Below are 14,149 nucleotides of genomic sequence, written 5' to 3' on the forward strand. Positions count from 1 at the left end.
TCGACGTCGAACCCTTCACTTTTTTTTGCGAATCCCTTGGCCTTAAAGGGTGCTATTTTGATCTTATCGAAATAATAGCCCGTCGTCATTCGATCGAGGTCGAACCCTTCTCTTTTTTGGAGAAGGCCCTTGGCCTTACAGGGTGTTATTTCGAACTCATCGAAATAGCAGCCTGTAGTCATTCGATCGAGGTCGAACCCTTCACTTTTTTGGCGAAGGCCTTTGGCCTTGAAGGGTGTTATTTCGAACTTATCGATATAGCAGTCTGTTGTCGTTCGATCGAGGTCAAACCCTTCTCGTTGTTTTGGCGAAGGCCCTTGGCCTTAAGGGTGGTATTTTGAACTTATCAAAAAACCATCCTGTCGTCGTTCGATCGAGGTTGAACCCTTCTCTTTTCTGGCCCTTGGCCTTAAAGGGTGTTCAAACTTATCGAAATAACAGCATGTCGTCGTTTGATCGAGGTCGAACCCTTGTCTTTTTTGGCGAAGGCCCTTGGCCTTAAAGGGTATTATTTTGAACTTATCGAAATAGTAGCTTGTCATCGTTCGATCGAGCTCGAACACATCTCTTTTTTTTAGCGAAGGACCTTGGCCTTAATGGGTGTTATTTTGAACTTATTGAAACAGCAGCCTGTCGTCATTCGATCGAGGTCGAACCATTCACTTTTTTAGCGAAGTCCCTTGGCCTTAAAGGGTGTTATTTCGAAATTATCGAAACAACAACCCATCGTCGTTCGATCGAGGTCGAACCCTTCTCTTTTTTGGCGAAGACCCTTGGCCTTAAGGGTGTTATTTCGAACTTATCAAAATAGCAACCTGTCGTCGTTCGATCGACGACGAACCCTTCTCTTTTTTTGGCGAAGGCCCTTGGCCTTAAAGGGTGTTATTTTGAACTTATCAAAATGCAGCCTGTCGTCGTTCAATCGAGGTTGAACCCTTCTCATTTTTTGCGAAGGCCCTTAGCCTTATAGGGTGCTATTTCGAACTCATCAAAATAGCAGCCTATCGACGTTCGATCGAGGTCGAACCTTTCTCCTTTTTTTTGGCGAAGGTCCTTGGCCTTAAATGGTGTTATTTTGAACTGATCAAAATGTAGCCTGTCGTCGTTCGATCGAGGTTGAACCCTTCTCATTTTTTGTGAAGGCCCTTGGCCTTATAGGGTGTTATCTAATCGAAATAGCAGCCTGTCGTCGTTCGATCGAGGTTGAACCCTTCTCTTTTTTTTGGCGAAGGCACTTGGTCTTAAAGGGTGCTATTTCGAACTTATCAAAATAACAGCCCATCGTCGTTCGATCGAGGTCGATCCCTTATCTTTGTTGGCGAAGGCCCTTGGCCTTAAAAGGTGCTATTTCGAACTCATGAAAAAAGCAGTCTGTCATTGTTCGATCGAGGTCGAACCCTTCTCTTTTTTGGCGAAGGCCCTTGTCCTTAAATAGTGTTATTTTGAACTTATTGAAATAGCTACCTATAGTCGTTCGATCGATGTCGAACCCTTTTCTTTTTTTGTTGATGGCCCTTGGCCTTAAAGGGTGTTATTTCGAACTTATCGATATAATAGCCTGTCGTCATTCGATCAAGGTCGAAACCTTCTCTTTTTTGGCAAAGGCCCTTGACCTTAAAGGGTGTTATTTCGAACTTATCGAAATAGCAGCCTGTCATCGTTCGATTGAGGTCGAACCTTTCTCTTTTTTGGTGAAGGCCCTTGGCCTTAAAAGGTGTTATTTTGAACTTATCGGAATAGCAGCCTGTAGTCGTTCGATCGAGGTCGAACCCTTCTCTTTTTTTTGCGAAGGCCCTTGGCCTTAAATGGTGTTATTTCAAACTTATCGAAATAGCAGCTTGTCGTCGCTCGATCGAGGTCAAACCCTTCTCTTTTTTGGCGAAGACCCTTGGCCTTAAAGGGTGTTATTTCAAACTTATCGAAATAGCAGCCTGCCGTCATTCGATCAAGGTCAAACCTTTCTCTTTTTTTGCCGAAGGCCCTTGGCCTTAAAGGGTGTTATTTCGAACTTATCGAAATAACAGCATGTCATCATTCGATCAAGGTCGAACCCTTCTCTTATTTGGCGAAGGCCCTTGGCCTTAATGGGTGTTATTTCTAACTTATCGAAATAGCTGTCTGTCGTCGTTCGATCGAGGTCTAACCCTTCTCTTTTTTGGCGAAGGCCCTTGGCCTTAAAGGGTGTTATTTCAAGCTTATCAAAATAGCAGCTTGTCGTCAATCCCAGTTTTTTTTAGAGTTGGACATCTTCCGTGGGAGTCCTAGTCTGTTTGATACTGCTTGCATCAGAAAGTGCAATACCGGTGAATACGAGGTATTGACATTTTGCGTAGGTTCATGCTGTGTACGCGTTATAGTTTTCTTGTCTGACTCAGGCCGTCCGGCTCGGAGACATCACCAGCGGGAGGTATTTTGGCTGTGCTGAAGCAATTTGTCCTTTAATCGAAATGTTCCTTTGTGCGTTTGCCCGCGCGAGTCTATGTGCTTGGTTGACAAAAAGTAGGAGGTAAGAATGATATTTTCCTCGCTCCCGTCCGGTGGGGGAGAACAGGTTGGTAACACCGTTTGCCTTGTTTGGTATATCGATGGTTGATGGGCGAGGATTTCTAAGCTTGGTAATTCTACTTGGCTCTCCTTCCCCTACTACGCTGCTCCCATGTCTTGCGTAGGTTGGATTTTCCCTTCGCGCTTCTTTTGGTGGGTGATTGTGTTTCTTGGCTTTGATTTGGGATAAACTAGGAAATTTCACTAAGAAATCCCCACAGACGGCGCCAAATTGTTTGACTCAAAAGATATTAAAACCTTTTTGAACAAATCAATCAAAGATGAAGGGGTAAATCTTAGTCAGACATAATTAATTCCCGATCAAAGAGCTAGCAATAAGGATCACACATAAGATGAAAGAAATATGAGTGATCTTATTAAGATTCAATGTTGTCTCTCCCATCGATCGATGAGGAGGCAGATTTACACATTTCTCTAGAGACTACTTCTTCTCTAGCGAGAATACAAGAAGAGAGCTTTTTGCTCATTTGAGAAAGATATGAGGAGCAGCCCCCCTGGGTTGAAAGCTTTCTCTGGCTATATATAGTCAGGGCATCCTTGCCCTTTGCTTGACTCGACGTCCTCTGGTCGCCAATGTATCTCAGTCGTGATTTTAGACGCTACTCTTGCCGACTCGTTGGATGTCAGGGAGGGGAAATGAAGTGGGCTATATTAACTTTTACTGCCCGGTTACTTAGGCGGGGATTCGGTCAACTTGATTATGACGGTCAGATTTTGACCAATACAACAGCAAGAGAGGGAGATTCATAGAGAAATAAAGAGACAAGATAAATTTTTCAGTGAAAATCTGCTAAAAATAATCAAGACTCGATAGTGACTCTTTAGTTCTCTTTTTCTTTTCATAAACCTTAAAAAACAGTAATATACTTTTACTTTCATCTTGATATTATTTTTGTCACAAGATGCTTCGAAGAAAAGCACTTTAATCTGTAGCTCTAATGAATGAAAGAGAGGAAGGGCAAGTTGAGAAAAAGGTGATATGATGTAGGTAAATTGGTAAAGGACCTTGGTGATAGACAAAAGAAATGTTTTAGTTACACGTGGTTTGAGAAATATAGTACACGCGTCTGGAAAAGGCTACACCCTGCTAGTATAACTTCTACTACATTTTGTACAATAATTTTATGCAGTGTTCGTCCACCCTTAGACATTTATATATAGTAGAAATTATGAATCAAACATGATGAAAATCAAGTTCAATCTTTTCTGCAACCTGCCCCGCATCAGTTTTTTAAAATTTATTTCAACCCGCACCCATACTGCATAACTTTAAACCCGCCCAGCGCCGTATAGCCTTAAACCCATACCGCCCCATTTGCCACATCCCTGTCCTATCCAGCAGAAAGGATTTAATGTAAAATTTGTAAAGATCAAGTTAGAATCAGATGACATACAAAGCAGCAGCCAACAGATAAGGTAGTTTCCTGATACCTTATGTTTGACCAAACTCTAATTCTTCTCCATAAATATACCCAGTTTTCAGCCAGATAACCTCCTAAAAATCATCCCATATACAATTAATAAACTTCCTCATGAATTTATAACTTATTATTGTTGATAATTAACTGTAGAATAATTTTTGAGAGCAACTGTAGTATTTATGTATTGATTAAAAAACACTAAAAAAGTTTATAGCTTCTTAACCAATGAAATATATATAAGCCCAATCATACAAACTGGCATGTGAGTTTGTTGAATTCAATAAAGATAATTGTAAAGAGGAAGAAGGCACAGAGAACCTTGAGCTCAAGCTTGAGCTGCCATGGAGAAATACAGAAGCTGAGAGAGAGAGAGAGAGAAAGAAAGCTGAGAGAAAATAATTTCTAAAATGAACTGTGTAATCTCTTTAGTTCAGTAAATGATTGCATATATAAATGAGTGGGGTCCTCCACTTATTACATGGAACACTAACTAATTTTCAACTAAGTGTCAGCTAAGCTAAACTGACATTTAACTAATTGACAGCTAAGCTAAGCTAAGCTAACAGTAAAACTAACAATAAGTGAAAATACATAAATATTCATAGCTCAATACCTCCCTCAAGTTGGAGGTGAGGTCTTCACGGCCAACTTGCTTAACACAGTGGAATGTTTGATTCCAGTGAGATCCTTGGTAAGAATGTCTATCAGTTGGTTGTCTGTGCCAATATGATGTAAGGATATAAGACCTTCTTGAAGTTTATCCCTCACAAAGTGACAATCAACCTCGATGTGTTTGGTCCGCTCATGGAACACAAGGTTCCTAGCAATGTGTAAGGCGGATTGGCTGTCACAATATACACTCACATGTGTAGGAAAAGAAATAGTTAGTTCCTCAAACAGTCTGCACAGCCAAGTTAATTCTCCAACTACCTTTCTAAGAGACCTATATTTAGCTTCAGCGGAGGAGAGAAAAATGGTTTTTTGTTTCTTAGACTTCTAACTAATATGACTAGTACCTAGCAGTACCAAGTAACCACTAACTGACCTTCTGGAATCTGGGTAGGCAGCCCAGGCAGAGTCACAATACCCTTTGATGGTAAAATCAGGATCATTGGACATAAAAATACCAAGTGTAGGATCACCCTTGAGGTACCTAAGCAAGTGAAGGGCAGCTTGTAGGGCTCGCGAGGATCCTGCATAAATTGGCTCAAGTGTTGGACACCAAAGGCAATGTCTAACCTGGTATTAGTAAGAAAGTTAAGTTTGCCTATGAAGACAATCAAACTCCTTCAGGAGATCCAGTGCAAACTTTCTCTAGGAGATGACAACTTCATCCTCTTTGTAAAGGACCTCTAAACTAAGGAAATAGTGAAGCCTGCCCAGGTCCTTAATCTTGAATTGGTCATGTAAGAAGGTTTTCAATTTAGTGATCTCTAGAGAACTGGTCCCAGTAATAATGACATCATCAACATATACAACAATAAAAATTGTGGAAGAAGATGATTTCTTGTAGAAGAGAGAATAATCATGCAAGGAATGAATATAACCTTTGGAATATAGAGCAGTTGCCAATTTTGCATACCATTGTCTACTAGCCTATTTTAGTCCATAGAGAGATTTTCTTAACTTGCAGACAACTCCAGGTGTGTCTACTACCAGACCAGGTGGTAATTGCATGTAAACTTCTTCCTCTAAATTACCATGGAGGAAGGCATTGTTCACATCAAGCTGGAAGATGTCCTAGTGCTTCTTAACTGTAGTGGCTATGAGTGCTCTAACTGTAGTGATTTTTGCAACAGGGGAATAGGTTTCTGTGTAGTCAATCCCAGCCTGCTGGGTATATCCCTTGACAACTAACCTGGCTTTGAATCTCTCTATGCTCCCATCAGCCCTGTGTTTAACCTTATAAACCCATCTACAACCTATGACTTTCTTACCAAAAGGTAAAGGAACCAGGTCCGAAGTGTTATTTGTATGTAAAGCCCCAAACTCTAAAGACATAGCCCCTTGCCAAGCAGGGTACAAGGCTGCCTCTTCAAAAGAAGAAGGCTCACTATCATGAAAAACAGTTTGCACAAGATGTTGACTATTTGGGATTAAAGAAGTAAGGGACATATGGTGATGATTGGAGAACAAAGCACTAAGAGACAAAGGAGAATCAGTGGAGACAGGAGGTTTTAAGTTGGGAAGAGAGCACACATAATCCTCTAAGTGAACAGGTAACTTATGAGGTCTAGAGGACTTCCTAGTAGTTATAGAAGGAGAAATGGGATGAAGAGTAGAAGAAGAATGTAATGGAGAAACAGATGAGGATGGTATGCTGGATGAAGGAGGAAGGGTGGCAGATTTATCAAGATTGGTAGAATGAGGAGGCAAATCATCAACAAATGGGATAGATTGAAAGACAGTAGGAGAAGGTATAGAATCATATAAAAGAGCAAAGGAAAATACACTCTCATGAAACACCACATCTCTGGAAACAAAGATTTTCTTGGTAAGTAGGCTAAGGACCTTGTACCCTTTTGTGTCATAGGGGTAACTACAAAAGCATGGGGTGTTACTCTTGGTTCAAATTTTGTTCTGTGAGGCTTAGGAGTGATAGGAAAACACAAACAGCCAAAGCTTCTAAGATGAGAGTAAGTAGGTATTCTTTTGTATAGGTATTCAAAGGGAGTTTTTTTGTGAGATGGCTAGTGGGTAATCTGTTGATAATGTAGGTGGTAGTTAATATGCATTCTCCCCAATATTTGAGAGGTAATTTGGATTGGAACAAGAGTGCCCTGGCAGTCTCAAGGAGGTACTTATGTTTCCTTTCTACCACTCCATTTTGTTGAGGTGTATAAGGGCATGTTTTTTGATGAATGATTCCCTTGGAGTGGAAGAAATGAGTGGACTCAGTGTTGGTAAACTCTAGGCCATTATCTGACCTAATACACTTGATTTTACTTTGAAATTAGGTGCTGAACCATATACACAAAAGCTTTAATGATCTGTAAAGCATTGCTTTTAGAGCTCAAGAGGTGTGTCCAATTACACCTACTATAATCATCCACTAAGGTAATAAAGTATTTAAAATTCTTATGAGTAGGTTCATGATAAGGTCCTCATAGGTCAACATGTAGGAGATCAATGATATTACTGGTGGAGCTTGTTTTCTGAGGAAAGGGTAGCCTGGATTGTCTGGCTATGGGGCAAATTGAACAAAGGAAAGGTTGTTTTGAAGAAAATTGGACGGGAATTAATGATATACCCCTCATCTTCACAAAAGGTACATGTCCCAACCTATTGTGCCATATAAAGTACACATTGTTTGTATTAGGCAAAGTATAATGTGAAGTAGAGCACTGAGTTTTATTGAAATTGGAAGTATTTACAAGTGAACATGGATGAGTGTGAGTGTGTGAAACATTTACAGGTGAGTGAATGTGAGAATGTAAACTATTTTCATGACATGAAGTAGGTAAAATAGTGCAAGAATTCAAAGGAGCAGAGTTTGAAGCTGAAACTGGGTTCTTTAGACAGCTGGAACAAAGAAGATATAATCCATCCTTGATCTTACCAATCTCTAGAGGCCTCTTCATTGAAGGGGCCTGCAGAAGACATGAAGAGTCAGTGAAGGCAACTAAGCTTTTAATCTGTGAAGTAAGGCAATGAATGAAAATGAGATTATACTTGAAAGAAGGTACATAAAGAACTTTATGTAATACTATATGAGATGTATATGTTACAGTTCCAGTTTTTGTCACTTTCACTCGATAGCCATTGGGTAGAGTGATTAGCAAAGGATATGAAAGAGTTTTGGTGTGAGATAATAGGGATTTATTAAAGGTCATGTGGTTAGATGCTCCAGAGTCTAAAATTCAGAGGTCAACACTTGGTGTAAAGCATCTACATGATAGCAAACAAAAATCAATAGACAAGATAGAGGCAGAAAAAGCAAAGATACCCGCAAAATTCGCATTTCTATTGGTTAGTGCCGACAAGTGGTGTTCTCTCCTTCACTCCCAATGTGAAATTGTTGTAGTAGGCTAAATAGTTGCCCATACTGTTTCTTGGTCAAGTTAAGAGGGAAATTCATGTTGTTGTTGTCACTACACCCGTGAGAGCTCATCCCATCATCCTTAACTGACATGGATTCAACTGGTGCACCATGCACATTGCAGAAACTCTCTTGGCCTTATTGAATCTAGGATTAAAGTTGTTGTTTTGGGGATAACCATGCAGCTTGAAACACTTATCTTTGGTATGCCATGGACGTTTGCAATAGTCGCAAAATGGACGAGGCCTACTATTTGGGTGATTCCCAGTCGAATAATTGATTTTGAAGCCCTCATTTCTCGATGTATTGACATCCAAAGAGGTAGATTCCATTGTAGGCAAGCTGATATTCCTAGAAGAGTTGACATTCATAGATGCAGATTCCATCATAAGCGAGTTGCTTGGCCTAACTTCCCTTTGTTTTTCTTCTAGATCAGTAGAGAAAATGCTTGAGCCACTGATGGCAATGGATTCATCATCAGAATACTACCTCGCACAACCATATATACTTCATTAAGTCCCATAAAAAAATGAATTAGGCACGTGTCTTGTCCAGCCTTATGCATGGATTCCTTGGCTCCACAGGTGCACTGGCAACTACATTGAGATTTGGCACTCAAATTGTTCAATTCTTCCCATAACCTTTTCATTTTTGTGTAATAACCTGTAACGTCGAGAACTCCTTGAGATAAATCGTTAATTTCCTTCTGAATTTGGTATAGCTTGGTTCCATTGGTTTGGTCATAACGATCCTCTAATTATATCCATAATTCTGTTGCATCATTTGCATATTCTACGCTATCTGCAATATCTTTAGCAAGGGAATTTAAAATCCGCGAAGTAACCATATTGTCACAACGCATCCATTGACGGATGGATGGGGAATCTGGTTCTGGACGTTTGCACTCACCATTGATGAAGCCTAACTTGTTCTTCACTGAAAGAGCACGTAGAACACTTCTCCTCCAAGATCGATAACCAACATTGCACCCGGGTTGTCAGAAGGGTGCATGTTAAAGGAACAATTAATTTGGATCGATGTTGGGCTCAGAAATGGGGGTAGAGATAGGACTATCTGCAGTAACGCCGGAATCGTCTACTTGATCGAGAGTCGCCATGTGAGAGTTAATTTGGGAGAAGAGAAATTGACAAATTGAAAATTAGGGCAAAATCGAAATTTTCGATTTTGCAATGAAAGTCACGATTCAATAGGAATTGAGTAGTAGGATCTGATAGAACAATGCTCTGATACCATGTAAAGAGGAAGAAGGCACAGAGAACCTTGAGCTCAAGCTTGAGCTGCCATGGAGAAAATACAGAAGCTTCGAGAGAGAGAGAAAAAGCTGAGAGAAAATAATTTCTGAAATGAACCGTGCAATCTCTTTAGTTCAATAAACGATTACATATATACACGAGTGAGTCCTCCACTTATAACATGGAACACTAACTAATTGCAAACTAATTGACAGCTAAGCTAAACTAACATTTAACTAATTGACAGCTAAGTTAAGCTAACAGTAAAACTAATAGTAAGTGAAAATACATAAATATTCATAGCTCAATAATAATCATAAAAACTCCAAATTAAATCACTTGAAAACTTAAGTCAACTTCCGGTGGCAATAGTATAGACCATAAACCTCTTTGTATAGAGAAAAGCAAGATGCAAAATAAGATCATTAACATGATCTTGATTACAGCTAAGGATAGATTTGAATCTCTATGTATCCCACAAAATCATGTAATAAGAAACTATATTAATTAAGGAACAATCACATTAGTGTCCCTAAAATATCTCCGTGAAATCTGCCCATCTTTCAACAATAAAAAATGCAGATGTCAAAATAAAATAAAGGTAGCATCATATCATTTCTCTATCTTTTTTCATTTGCAATGTCATATGAAACATATAGTGGACCCGTTTCAAGTTTTTTTGTACAGGAAAACACCAAGAGATAGAGCATGTTCAAGCTAGATATTACAACAGATAAATACTATAGTTCAGTTTAGCAATTTAAATTAACTAGAAGCATGAAGGAGGAGGGGGAAAAAGGAGAAGAAGAGCGTTTAGATGGAAGCGGCTTCTGCCGCTGGGTCTATATGTAAATGAGAACAGAATGTATAGAGTGTCTTAAAAAAAAGGACGTACAGTGCCATGTTTTGTTTGTGACAAACACAAATCCATACCATGTCATGAAAGACTAACATAGTTAGGATGATTTTGAATCCCTGCAATAATCCACAAATGGTTGTTTTTTTTTCTGGATAGTTAATGAAGCTACAAGCAGAGAAATCTTGACATTTAAGTTGTGTTGTCCCATTTCTTGTAGCCAGGAGCCCATTTTGGACACATGGGACTGAAGTAGCTGGACGCGACCCTAGAGGTCAATAGCTCAATAAAGGGTGCATATTTCACACATAGGGGTGTCTTGTATTGGTTCATAGAAGCACCTAAGCTAATGCGATAGTCCATGAGCTTGTCAAAAGTTCCAGTTTCCACCATCCTGATTTCTAGAGGCCCGATGGATTTATCAGACGCACGTCCCTCGCGGTAGAAGTAGTTTAGAGATTCTTCAATTGTGATGCAACACGCTTCAAAGACTGAAGGAGGAATTGAGGTAGAGTCATTCATACTCAGCTCCCAAAATAGGACATAGTGGCTTGGAATGGTGGTGAAATCGACGCTGGTGTACTGGGATAAATGTGCATCAAATAGCATCAGATTGCCCACTGCATTTTGTAGCTCAACTTCATTAGTGTAGTCAGCACCAATGCTCAATATTACATTTTCCCGACATAGGAAGTTGAATTGAGGGGCGTTGTTCTTGTATCCAGCAACACGAAGCACATCACCGACTCTGTACCTATAGAGTCCTGAAATGGAACAAAATTCAAGCAAAGCTAAGCGTTGGCAAATTTGACAGATAAATGGAAAAAAAAAATATGTCAAGAGCTTTTCATTTGGTATTTGAAAATACTACCATACCAGAATGTGGTAACGACAAGCTCGTACTCCTGACCAATCTTGACATCAGCCAAATCAACCAACTGTTGTTGTTCTTTCTCATTAAGCGACTTGGGCATGGAGATAGAATCAATAACTCCACTGTTTCCATGATATGGTAAGAACTCAGAATAGCACATAGTGGGAATAAATGTGTAAGATACATCAGTGGGCTGACAAAAAGGGTTCAAGTTGATTCCAAAGTGGCATTCTGAGGAAGCATACATGGTACTAACAAGAGGGAGGCTATTGCTATAATAATCAAGGGTCGGTACATATTGTGACATGAAGCCAGTCACAATAGTTTCCACATACTTGGTATTAGGCCACAACCTAGTGACGATCCCTTGCCATGAATCTTTACTGCATCCAGCCTCAATGAAATTAGCTAACTTTGGGTCAGGTTTGAGTATTTCCATCACTGCCTCTCTCACTGACGGATTAGTTATTTGGGTGTTAAGAGTTCCGGTTCGGATATCGTTACAAAGTAGAGACCAGTGCTTCTCCAAGAATCGGATGGCACTAATGAAGCCGCTTGGAAAAAGCGAGCCAACACGGAGGACTTCTTGGTTTTGGCAGAGGCCACAAAGCATTTGGGAGTACAAGCTTTGGTAAGAGTCAGAGCAAAGAATGGTTGAAGTCGGACTGGTGTAGTTAAAGTGGGGGTGATGAAGACGACTGTAGTTGAAATGAGGACTCGTGTAAATACTTGTTGAAGCAAAGCGAGCTGGTAATCCTCCTGGGGTCTTCTCTTCAGACTTTATGAACATGAAATACATCCCTTTACCTTTTCCGAAATCTGGAGCCACTTGGCTCATCACGGACATCATAAGGTTTTGAATTTGTACTGATCTCCTCTCAAACTCTCTCTACTGTTGGTATCAATTTGCTTTCCCCTCCAGACGTACCAGAACTGCATGTAGTACATCAAAATTTCCCTTTTAGCAAATACTAATTACGAATGTGTATACATGTGTGCGTGTCTGAGCAGCCGAGGGTCTCCCGGAAACAGCCTCTCTATCCCCTCCGGTGTAGGGGTAAGGTCTGCGTATACTTTACCCTTCCCAGACCCAACGGGGTGGGATTCTACTGGGTTGTTGTTTGTACGTTTTATACATGTGTGTATTCACATGCAAGAGCAACATGCATGTGTTGTTGACATAATCAAGTAGATAAAGTATAAAGTATATTTTCTCTAACAACTTATGCGAGATTATCACATAATTTAATATCTATTATATATCCAAAATGAGAGAGATCGATATATAGGAATTTTATACTCCACTTTCTATTCAGGGAAAAAAAGGATCCGAGGAGAACCTTGTAAATAGTTCAGAGATGGTTTTGGAGCAGAGGATAGGAGATTTATTGTCATAGGCTATACGGTTGATATCAGACTGAATATCTTCATAAGTGATGACAGGTACGACTTTCTTGAATGTCTCTCTATCATTACGGCCATTGAGATTATGGCGTTGCAAGTACTCAACATGGGTTGAGCATTCTGGGAGAGAATTTCAGCAAGAACTCTACATTGGACCTCATCAACGTTGCTAGTCACCTCTTCAATGAATTCAAGATTCTTCTTGATTTCTTCTGCCATACTCCATGTGGACTTGTTGGGGCTCTTTGTTTCCTCAGCTATGCTTCCACCCATATTTTATAGAGTGTGTGTGGACACTGTCCACACGGATGGACAAGTGTTGTGTGGGAGGGAAGGCTGAGTCGAGCGATAGTTCCATGATCCCGACCAACAACTTCTAGATCTGTTACAAGGTGAAGAAAACGAATATTGAGTTATGGTCGTAGTGTGTAGGACCTGTAGAACGTGAAGATAATGAATACTTGAGTGTATCAAGTGGGGCTTTATATAAAGGATGTTTTGGGGTACTAGTTCTAAATAAAATATATCCACGTGTCTCTCTTCTTTTTGTTAATTTGGTATAGTTAGTTGAAACTTCAAAACGTGATTCCCGCCTCGCCTTTATACCATGTACAGCACTACTTAATATAATAAAATTGCTTGAGGCAACTCTGACTTGGGAGCATGGGTTATAGATCCGTTCCCATTGTGTCTATCCAGATATGGATCTTTGAGCTGTAATAACATTTAATCAATTACAGAGCAGCTCAGTTTGGATTCTGAAATCTGAATTAATTTGTTAAGTTCTATTATAAAATGATTGTTGACTAGTAATAGTTATTATGTTAACATGTGACTCTTATTTGTACGAGGAAGAGCTGGTGATTAAAATAAACGTAAAGAAATCTGTCCATTCATTTCGATCAGTTACAGAATTCAAATTCAAATCAAAGAAAATGCTTTAGGACGAGCTCTACTAATTCTCCGGAAGACGTTAAGGATGTGTTTGGTACGAAGGAAAATATTTTTCTTTTCCAATTTTAAATCAATAAATTGCTTTAGGACGAGCTCTACTAATTCTCCGAAAGATATTAAGGGTGTGTTTGGTATTAACGAAAATGTTTCCTTATAAAATATTTTTCTACAAAATATTTTTTTGAAAAATAAGTGATTTTCTTACTTATTTTTTGATCATCTGTTAGGTAGCAAAAAGTTTTTTTTTAAATATATATAATTTAGGAAAACGGTATGAGAAACGAATGGATCGGGAGAGAATGGTAGGTTGAGGTTTAGGGGCCGATTTGGCGGTTGTGAATGTAGGGGTGGGTGGTGGTGATGGGGAATGGTGGTGGGTTGGTGTGCGGGTGGAGATTGGGGTGGGGGTGGCAGGGAGTAGGGTTGAGGTTGTGGTTGAGTGGGGTGGGGAATAGGGTGGGAAAGGTTGGAAAAGATTATTGGAAAATGTTTTCCCTACTTTTGATAAGGAAGTCATTTTCCTTCAATTGGAGAAAAAATTAGAGGAAAATGATTCCACGAGGAAAATATTTTCCAAAACATTTAAGCTAATCAAACATGAGAAAAATGAAAATATTTTTTAAAAAATATTTTCCTTCATACAAAACACACCCAATGGAAAATGTTTTCATTGAAAATGAGTGATTTATCACGTATTTTCCCTTTGTTTGGTTGGTGAATGAAAAACTTTTTCAGAAAATATTTTTTAGTGTTTGATTAGAGAGTAGAAAATATGTGTTTAGG

The 14,149-nt window shown here is 39.5% G+C and overlaps 1 pseudogene; it reads right to left on the reverse strand.

Moving 5' to 3' along the window:
* Positions 1 to 9,761: 9,761 nt before the first annotated feature.
* Positions 9,762 to 12,846, reverse strand: LOC107775628 (indole-3-acetic acid-amido synthetase GH3.6-like; annotated as a pseudogene).
* Between the last annotated feature and the right edge of the window lie 1,303 nt (positions 12,847 to 14,149).

This window comes from Nicotiana tabacum, chromosome 5 (genome assembly GCF_000715075.1).
Source record: "Nicotiana tabacum cultivar K326 chromosome 5, ASM71507v2, whole genome shotgun sequence".
NCBI classification, from domain to species: domain Eukaryota; kingdom Viridiplantae; phylum Streptophyta; class Magnoliopsida; order Solanales; family Solanaceae; genus Nicotiana; species Nicotiana tabacum.